The sequence below is a fragment of the Balaenoptera musculus genome, chromosome 3, assembly GCF_009873245.2.
Source record: "Balaenoptera musculus isolate JJ_BM4_2016_0621 chromosome 3, mBalMus1.pri.v3, whole genome shotgun sequence".
In the NCBI taxonomy this organism is placed as follows: Eukaryota; Metazoa; Chordata; class Mammalia; order Artiodactyla; family Balaenopteridae; genus Balaenoptera; species Balaenoptera musculus.
In genome coordinates, this window is record NC_045787.1 from 15448429 (window position 1) to 15461297 (window position 12869).

At 35.8% G+C, this 12869-nt stretch overlaps 1 pseudogene; it reads left to right on the forward strand.

The window, feature by feature from the left end:
• Positions 1 to 945: 945 nt before the first annotated feature.
• Positions 946 to 9263, forward strand: LOC118892022 (annotated as a pseudogene).
• The last annotated feature ends 3606 nt before the right edge of the window (positions 9264 to 12869 follow it).

Here is a 12869-nt window from a genome sequence, read left to right on the forward strand (position 1 = left end):
GGAAATGCAAGTAATATTTAGACTACACAAGAGTACTTTTTCTGTTTCTTATAAATGTAAAAGAATTAAACTATATTTATACATATATGTAAATTATTCAGTGTATTACTTGAAGTAATTAAAAATGTCCCTGCCCTCAAGAAAGTGTGTGAAAGTTAATTAATTATTAGAGGATTGAGAGGGTACATTTTAAATGAAAATTGTTCTTATATATTCACATATATGATGTATAGTTTATATTTACATGATATACTCAATTCCTGTGCCTATGTGTTGATATCAAATGAGAAGTGTGCACATAGGTAGTATAAACAGGTTTGACTCAAATGGATATTTGAATCAAACGCCTGTGGCTCATGAAAACCATGCTTCAACACACTTCTCTTGGCTCTTAAAAGAGTTAGATAGTGATTAAATTTCCCACATAAACTTCAAACAATGCTATACAACATGGTTTTCAAAATTTAGTTTCAGATGACATTTGACGAGTGGTACTTGTCAGTCTCTCCTGGTTACAAGTAAAATACCAAGGGGGGTGTGCGTCAAACATATAGCAAAAGCTCACCACCTGAAAACTAAGTGCAATAGTTGATATATTACTATTTCAGAAGGAATTCCCCATAACAGTAAATTCTGTAAAAGTAAAAAAGTGCATTGATGAAGCAGAAGTGATACACAGCTCAAATGAGTGGACAGGCAATAGGTGAAGAGTGATAAAGCTACTTTGAATTTTGGAAAACATAGTCTCCACAGATAACAGGAGGTGAGCCGGAGAAAGGGATAGGCGTAGCATCAGTGCCTGGTGGAATTTAGACTTTTTCATCATTGCCAGCTCTTCTGATTGTCAGAGAACTATGTCATGAGAGGAAGAGGAGAACGAAGGGAATTCAGTCCAGTAGAGCATTAGGAGTTGTGCAGCCGTTTGTCTAAGAAGAGAAGCAATCAATGCCCTGTGCTCAGAGAATAGATCCAGGAACAAGCTGTGTACCTCTGGGTCTCAGGAGATTGGCGCCTGCCATCAACGGCCTGTTGGTGACCGAACTCTGCTGCCTCTTCTGCTGCCCGCCCTGCCCTGGCCGCATGGCCGCCAAGCTCGCCTTCCTGCCTCCAGGGCCCACCTACTCGCTGATGCCTGAGCCCGAGTCCGGGCCGGGTGGGCCAGGGCCGCCCCCTCGGGAACCTGCGGGCCTCGGCCGGCACCCCCCGGGGCGCTGGAAGCTCCACCTGCTGGAGCGCGCCGACTTCTGGTACAGCCAGCACAAGCTGGAGAGCATAGAGGTCTTGGCGACCAAGAGCAGCCGGGGCAACCGCGTCTCCTGCATGTATGTGCGCTGTGTGCCCAGCGCCGGGTACACGGCTCTCTCCTCGCAGGGCAACGCGGTGGACCTGGGCCAGATGAGCAACTTCTACATCGGCCTGGGCACGCGCATCAACTGCAACATCTCCAACTACTGCGGCTGCAGCGTGAGCTTGGGCAAGCCCTCGGAGAAGAACCTCTACGCCGACAGCGGCCTGGCAGGCCCTGCGCATCAGGTACGGCTTCAGCCGGGACAGCGCCGTCCTGTACGGGCAGAGCATCATCAGCACGGTGGCCACCGTGGACCTGGCCTTGCGCTACCAGTGCGCCATGGTGGTGCTGCCCTTCTCGCTCACCCCGGGCATGCGCATCGCCTTCCCCGACACCAAGAAGACCTGCTGCTGTGACGCGTTCCCCAACACCTAGAAGGTGTCCCAAGACGCTCTGTGTCTTTATTCCTGTCCTGCCCCTAGGTTCTTCACAACCTTTTTGTTTCTGTTTTTTTGTTTAGATTCCATATATATGTGTTAGCATAAGGTATTTGATTTTCTCTTTCTGACTTACTTCACTGTGTATGACAGTCTCTAGGTCCATCCACCTCACTACAAATCACTCAATTTCATTTCTTTTTATGGCTGAGTAATATTCCACTGTATATATGTGCCACATCTTCTTTATCCATTCATCTGTCAGTGGACATTTACGTTGCTTCCATGTCCTGGCTATTGTAAATAGTGCTGCAATGAACACTGTGGTACATGACGCTTTTTGAATTATAGTTTTCTCAGGGTATATGCCCAGTAGTGGGATTGCTGGGTCACATGGTAGTTCTAGTTTTAGTTTTTTAAGGAACCTCCATACTGTTCTCCATAGTGGCTGTAACAATTTACATTCCCACCAACAGTGCCAGAGGGTTCCCTTTTCTCCACACCCTCTCCAGCATTTACTGTTTCTAGATTTTTTGATGATGGCCATTCTGACCGGTGTGAGATGATATCTCATTGTAGTTTTGATTTGCATTTCTCTAATGATTAGTGATGTTGAGCGTCCTTTCAAGTGTTTGTTGGCCATCGTATATCTTCTTTGGAGAAATGTCTATTTAGGTCTTCTGCCCATTTTTGGATTGGATTGTTTGTTTTTTTGATATTGAGCTGCATGAGCTAAACAACTATCCTTTGAGAAGCCCACATAGGAAGAAGTGTCCTCAGGAGAGAAGCAGGTTTCTATGAGAGAAAGAACATAAAAGGGATGCCCAGAGAAAATACTATGGAGACCATTCTGAAAGGATGTATAGTGGAAACAGTTCAGGAATTTGAGACTCAATATTTGTTTTCTCTTTTCTCTTCTAGCATTCATTTTGAAATAAAAACATCACAAATGGAAACCTGATATATACAGGAAGGAACACATACATGTTTAGATTACTCATATTCCATGTGCAATGAAAGGTACTTATTAATTAGTGTTGGGGCATGCTGACACTCATGGTGGTTGATATGATTAGAAAGGAAAAAATCATAGAGGTGTAAAATTTCTCTAATGAAAAAGTTTATCTGAATCGGGAGTTAAAATCAGATAGTCATCTCAATATAAATGAATAATCTTTATAGCAGGGTTTATCCATATACATTTTGATAGGAGTATAAAGCTCCCAATACATCAGAAATTTAGTGTTTGAAGTTGATTAATTAGCAATTTAAATTTTAAAGTAAATTAAAACCCTGTAATTGAAAACTATACATTTTTAACTTAAAAAGACAAAGTAATGTTCATCATGAAGCAGTCAGACGAGTTCAAGTCCAGAGGACTGTGGGGATTCATTTCATGTAATGGATATTTTATAGACAGTTTTATTTTCTTTCAATGGCTTTATGGGAGATATTTCATCTTTCATTTCCCTTCATGTCAGTTAGAAAGTCATTAAATGAATATGTAATGATTCCTGATTAATATTTTAAGGCTCTAAATATTTTAACAATTCTGACAAAGCTATAAAACAACTTCTAATTATGTTAACATATAAAGGAAGGGGGAAAGGTGATAGAGCAAGGAAAACAATATTCAATAAATTTCAGGCCTATACGTTTAAATTACAGTCATAAATTACTTAAATAATAGCACATTATATGCTGAAAAATAACAATCAGTGGTACAATATTACCAAAGAATCACTGTGAGATAAATGTTAGCCTATGTTTCTATTAACATTATAGAAACATCCAATGATCTTCTTGATATAGTAACAAATCCTGATGTTACTTCGGCTTACATACTGTTTGATACACAGAAATAATTTTCTGTATATTTATCATTAAATGAAATATCTGTGAAATGTGTAATAAACAGTAACTGAAATAACTTTTGATTTAAACACATCTTGATTAATTAGCATTTACTAATAATTATTAATCTTATGTATTATAAGATATCATTTAAGCTTTGCATATTTGAGCTGTTAGGTAAAGTGTAATGACATAAAAAATATTAATGTAACCAAGAATCAGTGTAGCCTAATGGTTAAGATCACGTACATTGTGCAATCTGTCAATGTCCAAATGCTATTTCTATGAATTCCAACCTTAAAACAGGGGCAAGTTAAAACTTCTTGTGCCATAGTTTCCTATCTGTAATATGGTAATAAGAGTACTTACCTGATAGAACTGTTGGGAGGATGAAATGATTAATACAAAAACATAAATAAATTCTCAGCTCACATAAACGTTCACTACTTTTGTTGCAGAGGGCCTGTTACCTCTGGGCTTTGGGCCCAATGAGATGGACAGAGCAGTAGAGGCGGGTGGAGGTGGGTGAGGCAATAATTAGTAATATCTGAGTTCTCCCAGTGCCTGAAGTAAGCTGGAGGGTGAGATAAGATCAATTTAATCTTGATCCTCTATTTCTAAACCCATTTGTACCCAGAACTGTGGTCACAAAGTCTGATTACAATTTCTGGATAGCAGCTAGTAATTTTAGCACAAGATTCATGTTGTGGTTTCTATAAGAAAATGAAACAGTTAAAACGTGCTAATCATGCATTAACAAAATGCTCTCATTTTTGGTAGAGAATGTTAAAAAGATTATTCAGCAAACTTTTATTAATTAAAAGAAATATTATTAGTAGTAGGATTCTTAATTTATTTTACAGCATTTATATGTCAACTACATTATAAATAAAGCATGAATATATGTTTATTTTAGTTTAGCATGATAATTTAAGCTCCGCTATGTAAATGTTTTTCTCAGAGGAACAAATATACTAAAATGTGAATTATGGACAGTTAAAACAGATGATACATGCTTTTTATTCTTTATTAGTTTGATATATTTCCAGTAAATTACTGTATTGAAATAAATTTCAAAATATTATTAGTAATTATGCATAAATATGAAGACTATATTCTGAAAATAAATTTATTATTTTATAGTTAGTTCTTATATTTATTCTTGCTTTATCACTTTATAAAGGTAAAAAAAAAACAACAAAAAAGGGAATAAAATATTCTTTCTAAGTGTTAAGAGCAAATAAAAACAGATTTTTCATTTAGAGATACAATTTTCAGAATTAACTTCAATACTACTAAATCAGTGGCATCCAGTGTGCAATATAATGCAAACCACATATTTCATTTAGAATCTTCTAATATACACTCTAAAAAAACATAAAATGAAACCAATTACGTTAATTTTGGTAATGTAGTATGTTAAATGTAGTATATCCAAAAATTATCCCTTCAACATGTAACTTATGTTAAAATTATTCATCTAAGATCTGTAGGGTAACAACTGAAGTGTCCTAAGACGCTGTGTAGTAAGTAGTGGAAATGTAATGAAAACAAAAAGTATGAGTGCTAGTCTAGTGCCCTTACTAGTATATAATCAAACTACTATTACAGTAATAATCCACTTTCCGTTTTCCTTGACTGCTTCCAGTATAGTCATTTCGTCTCCTTAATGTGGCTTTAAACTGCCTTGCAACATTTACTTACCTAACACCTACCACAGTGCTTAAACCTGGTAGCCACTCAACGCCAGTTGTTCTCTGAACTTCCATAAGATACAGTGTATTTGGAAAAACGAACATGCATAATAAATACATGGATGATTTAAACTTGATTGTATGTTTATCTAATTTTAAAGAGCAAATATTTATTGGGCTATGAACAGTTATTACTAAGTTATTGTGCTTGGTAATCTGATAAATATACAAATGAATAAAACATAGTTTTAGCCCTCGAGGAATTTGTAATCTACTGATAAAGACTCAGTTGTTATATAATAGGGAACAAAAAAATTTAGCACTTAGGCTAATAATATTTCCTAAAAATACAAGATTAGAGAGAACTAGCTTAATGTGGATCATGTGAAAGTAGTGTTGTCAGATTTAACAAATAACAACACAACATAAATGCCTAGTTAAATTTGAAATTTCAGGTAAACAACAAATATTTTAAGTACCAGAATGTTCCATGGGCTGTAACATGGACAAGAACTTATTTTTATGACTTCACACTTTATTCAAAATAAAAAAAGTGATTTATAAGTAATTTTTATAGTTCTTGAAAAAGGTAGATGAATATAATTTATTTCAAATCACTTCTCATTGACTAGTCTCTTGCTGAAGCTAATTTTGGATTGTGTGTGTGTGTGTGTGTGTGTGTGTTCTTTTAATTACAATTCAGATTTCTACAATAACAAAGATTTGACATTCATCAAAATTACATAGATTATTTTACAAATGATATGTGAATTCCCAGAAATTATTTTTTGTGAAATTGTTAAGATGTTGAATATTTGTTACGTTTTAATAAATTTAATATATATTTCAAAATTAACCTTGAATAAATTTAGTAAAATTAATAAATAAATTTCAAATTTAACCTTGAATTCTATCTTAAAAAATCTAAGTTAATTTCTTCTGAAAATACAGCAAATTTTGTTCTGTCAGATAGCTTTGAAATAAAAATAAATAAATAGTTAAGGAGAATAATGTAACAAATCTACTGCAAGCGTTTCAACGTACTTTTATTTTTAAATAGAGATTCCCAGAAAAATAAATTGTCTGAAAAAACATTTAACTTATGGAAAGCAGTTATATCACCTTTGGTGATAGCTGTAAACCAAAATTTATATAAAAAATCTCGGGGGGACTTCCCTGGTGGTCCAGTGGTTAAGACTCCATGCTCCCAATGCAGGGGGCCTGGGTTTGATCCCTGGTCAGGGAACTAGATGCTACATGCCACAACTAAAAGCCTGCCTGCTGCAACTAAGACCTGGTGCAGCCAAAATAAATAAATAAATTCTAAAAAAGAAAAAGAAAATCTCGGTTCCTTTCTTGAATGTGCATTCCTTAGGTTGTTTCTCTTGAGTATATTATCCATATGGCAGGTAGTTGACACCACTCTAATGAGTTCGAGGGTAGTGTAATTCTTTCTTTAAAAGATGATTGTGAGAAGTATCATTTTAGAAAGTTAAACAGAGAAAGGTAGCTGCATATACCTATTCTGTCATGAACTATTAAAGTGAGCCAATCACCAGAGAATTTGATCAATTTTAAGTATCTGGTATCCACGTGATGCACATTATTCCTTCTAAAATGTAAAACTGATATCACTCAGTGCATCGATTAGTCTCAAGATGAAATTAAAACACGTTGTCATATTATTCATCAAATATCAACACACCCTGATCTCTTCTTGATAGCTATCAATCACTTAACACCATATTCATAAACAATGAACTCTCTACAGTGCCTTGAATGTACCTATAAAGATGCTTCTAACTATACGTGGAATTTCCTTTCACCTTTTCTCCATATTTGTGCTTAACTCTTATTAAATCTTCAGAACATTACCCCGAGGGTGCTTTCATGCACCCATCTACCCAGCCACTCATTCAGCAACTGTTAAGAGCAATCTATGTGAAAAGGTCTAGGCGCTGAATTGGTTGATACAATAAGGTAAAGCCCTTGATTTCACAAACCTTCCTTGCTAGTGAAGACAGATGACAAACAAAGATTAAATATGTTGTGTTACCTATGAAGGAAAAAGAAAAGATGAGGAATTAGAAATACAACAGGAGGCATTTCAGATAACATAGTCAGGGGTGGTCTCTCTGATGAGATGAGTTCGTGCAGCAAACTGAATAATGTCTGAACAGATAACTGGATTTTTAGGTGAGAGCATCAAAGCAGAAAGAGGAGCCAGTACTAAGACCCTGAGAAGGATCAGCACAGGTAAAGACTAGAAAAGGAGTCAAAGTGATGAGGGAGAAAGAGCAGGAGAGGAGATGGGAGATCACATCAAATGGCCATGGTTAAACCTTCCCCATCTTCACCCCAGCCTTCCCCAACTATTGGTGCCTTCACAGAACCCTGCAACATGCCAACCTCAGGTGTTACACACCAAGTAGCGAATGACTTTTCTTTTGGCCCCAGGAGATGGTGTTCTGCAGATCCTGCACTTGCCTTCTACTATACTCTCAGCTCTGAACTACCATTTTGTATTTCAGCCCTTGCCACACTGGCCACACCCTTCGTTTTTTGAACACTTATTAGTAACCACAGTTTTCTGCAAGGCACCACTGTGTGTCATGTGGAGAAGCAAGAGTGTTGCAGATTTTTTTTCCTTAAGGATATTTATAATTAGTATTTTCTTCAATTAAATATTATGTAAAGAAAGTTTTGCTTAGTTTCGTGTAGGTGATGCACAAAAACTGCCATGGGAGTTGAAAAAAGGGAGATTATTCCCTTCAACTGACTTTCAAGGTGGTTGTAGGGAGAAGTGGCAGCTCAGGAGTGGACCCAGGGAGTCTTGGGGGGATAGAAATGGCCTTTCTAAACGCTGAGGTTTGGGTGTACAGTTATTGCAGAGGAATGACCAAGTACCCTGAGTAGACTGTGAAATTCTGAAGTCTGTAATGTATCTTATACTTTGTTCCCCTAACTGTGAACTGACAATATCTCACCCAAAATATTCATTTGTATTGCTTCCGCTCTTGTCCAGCTCTCAGCCCTACAATTAATTCACTTGGTAGCAGTCAAAGTGATATGTAAACTAGAGCTCATTACCTCACCTGCCCCCTGTGATTAAGATCTTCTCTTGGTTCCTCTTTACCCTCTAATAAAGTCTACAATTCTTGGACTGGTTTTCAAACCTTCCATGACCCAGCCCAGGCCTATCAACTGGTCTCTAGTTTACATTAATTTTTTTTTTCACCTATCGTGCTTCAACCAAACTGGCTTTTTTTGTTTCCATAAATTGACCAAGCTTTGGGGAAACTTATGGCCCATCTACTAATCATTTCTTTTTCTTTTCCCAAGAATGTTCTTTCCCTTAAAATTTTCAAGCCAAATACTTTTTGCCCTTCATATTTCCACTAGATGGTGTTCTTCTTTACAACAATAAAAATCTGTCACCTAGTCACTTCTATCCTACACCCTCTTTTAATCCTCTACATAAAGCTTTTAAGAGTTTGATGTGTTTTCTTGTTTTTTTTCACATCTTGTCATAAAAGCTGTATGAGAGCAAGAAATGTTGGTATTGATCATCACTCTTTTCTCTTTGGTTGGAACAACATCTATTGTATAGTAAGCATTCAATGTATACGTAGGATAAATGAATCAGTGTTAAACACGTGAATGAGTCGCATGGCACATGGTAGTTAAAAGGCGAGAGACAGATGAGCATTGGTATAAAGTTGAAAATTTATAAAATCCTCACATGGAATGAGTAAAATTGAACATAAATGACTGGAATATGGGGAAGTAAGGAAGGGTAAGTTAGTGTGGGTTTATAGAGGATTGTGACTAACAGATTCATTTTCGGTTATGATGAATGTGAAAACATGTTTCTTTTGGTCCTTCTCTCTCTTAGTGCTGATTAGAAGCAGTTTGCTAAACCCTGTGAGCTGGGAAGTGAAAGAAGATACTTGTGAAGTAAGAGCTTTGGCTGATACTCCAGGGCAGTGATTCTGGCATTATTCTTTGGCTGATGGGGATAGATACTTCGAATGTGGCAATATCTTCACATACCTCTATTGAAAATTTAAGAGGCCAGATCAACAGGGGACTTAGGAAAATGAGGAAAACTATTCTTCCTTATGGTAAGTTAATGTCCACAAGTTCCTTGTTATGCTATATTTTAAAATCCATTGCACACTTCTAATTATAGAGTAATATTTTCCAGCTGTGCAATGTTCACCTACTAGTATCTATTATATTTGAAGTTTGGTTCTTCTGAGGGCAGGCGAAAAAGTGGTAAAGTTATTAAGCCTGGTTCTGGTAAGCCACAAACTGTTCTAAATCTGAAGCCTGTCTTTTTTTTTTTTTTTTTTCCTTTAATTTCGACATCGGTTTTATACAAAAGGGATTTATATGCATGTTCGAATAATTTGTTAGATGTGAAATGTTCATGAACTTTCACAAGTGACCTAAGTTTGAACTTTTATTTGTAGTTAAGCCTTGTTAGAAGAAAGGCAGATCTCCTTCTAACTGAGAGATAATAAAAAGAATAGAGATAAAAGAAAGACCTGCGAATAATTCCTTCACAAATATGTGGAATGAGGTTTGGAGAAGGAAAGATAACTTTCTGATAGAGGCTGGCTCTGGGGAATCTGGGGATTTGTTAAGGTCACAGTGCCTGAAGGACATGGTAGGCTCATACATGGTTTGGCTAATAATTAGCTGGGTGATAAGCAAAGATGCTTGCACCTTCAATATGAGGGAGTCAACAGTTTAGAATCTGAAATATGATTCTGTGTAGGATTTTGTCCTTGATATGGAGACATTCCAATTAGCATAACTGTGGAAGATATACTAATAGGACTCAGTATAGGAAATAGGTAGTTTGCCTGGATATAGATAGATTTGTAACCATACAGACTACAGAGAAAGAAACTAGAGAAAAACCAGTTTATGGTTTAGGTCAGTATCAGAGGAGTATAGGGAATGTTGTGATTGATTGTCTTGGGGTTCAATAATATCCTGGGCTTTATGAGAATCAGAAAGTCACGAAGGAAACCAACCATATTGAGCAAGTTATTAAATGCCAACTCTATTTCTCCACTTTGCTAAATTATTGTCAATGTAAACTGGAATATACTTCCTGAAGGTTAGGATTGGCAATAGGTGTTAAAACTTAAAAAACTGGTGCTTTTGGATATAGCAATTCCATCTTTTTGAATATACTCTTTATTTCAGTCTTTTATTGAAAATAACGCAAAATAGATGGTTTATGGAATCACTTTATATACAAAGACTGGCTAATATTGGTTTCTAATCATTAAATATTATAAAATTAATGTAAATCTAATTTATTGACATAGAAATTTATTTGTACTATACTAAATAGTAAAAAAGTGAAAATTAATGCAAGTGAAAAATAAGAGATAATAAAAGCCCCCCTTTAGAATTTGACTAATGGAAGTGAACAATTAAATGAGATAACTAAGGATGCCCAATACATTAATATTATCTCTTAATTAAAAAAATATTTTTAAGACAAGGTTCATTGGTTTGTATAGTCCATTTTCTTGCCTGAACTACATCAGCAGTGCAAAGTCTGATTTCCGGTTTCAATTGCTTTGAAGTATTATAAAAAATTCTCAAAGCCATCTATGAAGCCAATCAGGGGCATAATCCTGTAGACTTTATTACTTTTTCTCATATTCTAATGTTTTCTTACAGATACCTAATTTAATAACAATTTTATTGATTAAATTTATAAATATTTACATGTTATTAAAGTAGTTTTTAAAGAGACAGAATACTCTGTACACATAGATCATGAGTTTGCTACTATTTAATTAAAATATGTAATGGTAGTAAAATGGGTAATTTATATAGCTAGGTTTGGGAACAAACACAATTGATTCTTGCTAAGTATATAACTCAAATAGTGTGAGAAAAACACATAGTTGTACCAGAAGGAAAATGACTAATAGCGGATTCCAGTAAGGATTTGTTATAGAAGCTGGAAAGAGCATCACTTACTCTAAGAGCTGGTTAAATTGAAGTAGGTAGAAAGAACTTCCACTGAAATTGCCGTTTAATAAAACAAAAAATAACGTTAGCCTCTTCTGCCTCTGAAGATAAGAAGTCATATCATGTAACTGAGGAAAACACTTTCCATACTGATTACCTTTACGTTATCTTACAGAAGCAAGATCACTAACACTAGGAAGTAAAACATTATAGTTGGCCTCTGTTATAAGTTGTCCTTGCTTTCTTATCATGGTAACAGGCATTAATAAACAAAATTGCTATTTAGTTTTATTTCCAAGTTTCCTAAGGTAGTATGACCACAAACTTTAGTTTAGGAAATTTCCTAAACAGGTTTATTTATTAAAATATATCATGGAAAAAGTAGGATGCATAAAATGAAAGAAATGTGCATCAATCTCTGTTTATCCACAGGGAAGTTTATTTAACCTCTTTGAACTTCTATGAAAAATGGAAAATAGAAACTATTACATAGAGTGATCATTAAGATTAAACATGGTATTATCTAAAATAAATGGTTCCAGTAATATGAGTTAAAAGACATTTGAAATGAGGAAAGCATTACTGATTTTTGAGAGTTCAACTATAAAATGGATGCATGATAGAACTGAGAAGTAATGTTGAGTCACCTTAAATAGATTAAATGCCTCTCAGGGCAGCAAAATCTTCCTGTAATATGATTTAATATATAGAGAAAGCCAAGGTTTTAATACCTCTATTGTATCTAATGTAAAGTTTCTCACATTTAAGTAATGGAGTAACCCTTTTTAAAAACTCAAAAATAACCCAAACAAGAAAGACAGTCAGAAGGTATCCAGCGTCAATTTAAATATATTGTTAAAATATATTTTAATTAAATATATTTAAATCTAGATTTGATATGAACCAATTATGATCGTAGCTCATATAAAACAAACAAAACACCCCCAAAACTAAGCAATCAAACCCAAGAAACAAAACAAAAAGATAAAAAGTAAGTGTGCAAATGATATTCAAACAAAACTATGTTTGGCCCATTTAAGATGGCATAGAGTTAGTCTCTCCACTCTCCTCCAAAAATAAGTATTATCTTTGGAAATAATGCAAGAGAAAACTGAAAGAGAACTCTGAAAAGTAGAAAGAGGATGGCAAATCACCTAGGGACCAAAAAATGGGAGGAACAGCATAGTGGGAAGACATCTTAGAATCTTTCCTACATTCTGAAGGTTAGTATGGTAAATGGAAGAAGACAACCCTAGCCTGGCATTTCTGACCCCCTACCTAGTGACACAATATGGCCCCAGCAGACTCAATCATCTGCTGGACTGAGTGAGTGTCCTGACAGCAGTACCAGGCAAGCATGGCAATGAGCAAGAAGGATTGATTGGGTACTTTGCTGACGCTGACGATTAGGAGCCAGAAGAAGCACTCTCCTTCCCCATCACGCCTGAGACTCCCCTAGTGCACCCTGTGACATTGTGCAGCCAGGGCACTGGGAAGGGTGACCTGACTTCCACAAATGCCCATAAAGAGCTCTTTGTCCTCCACCAGCCAGGGAAGACAAAATCAGGGGAGTATTCTGTCACAAGCACCTGC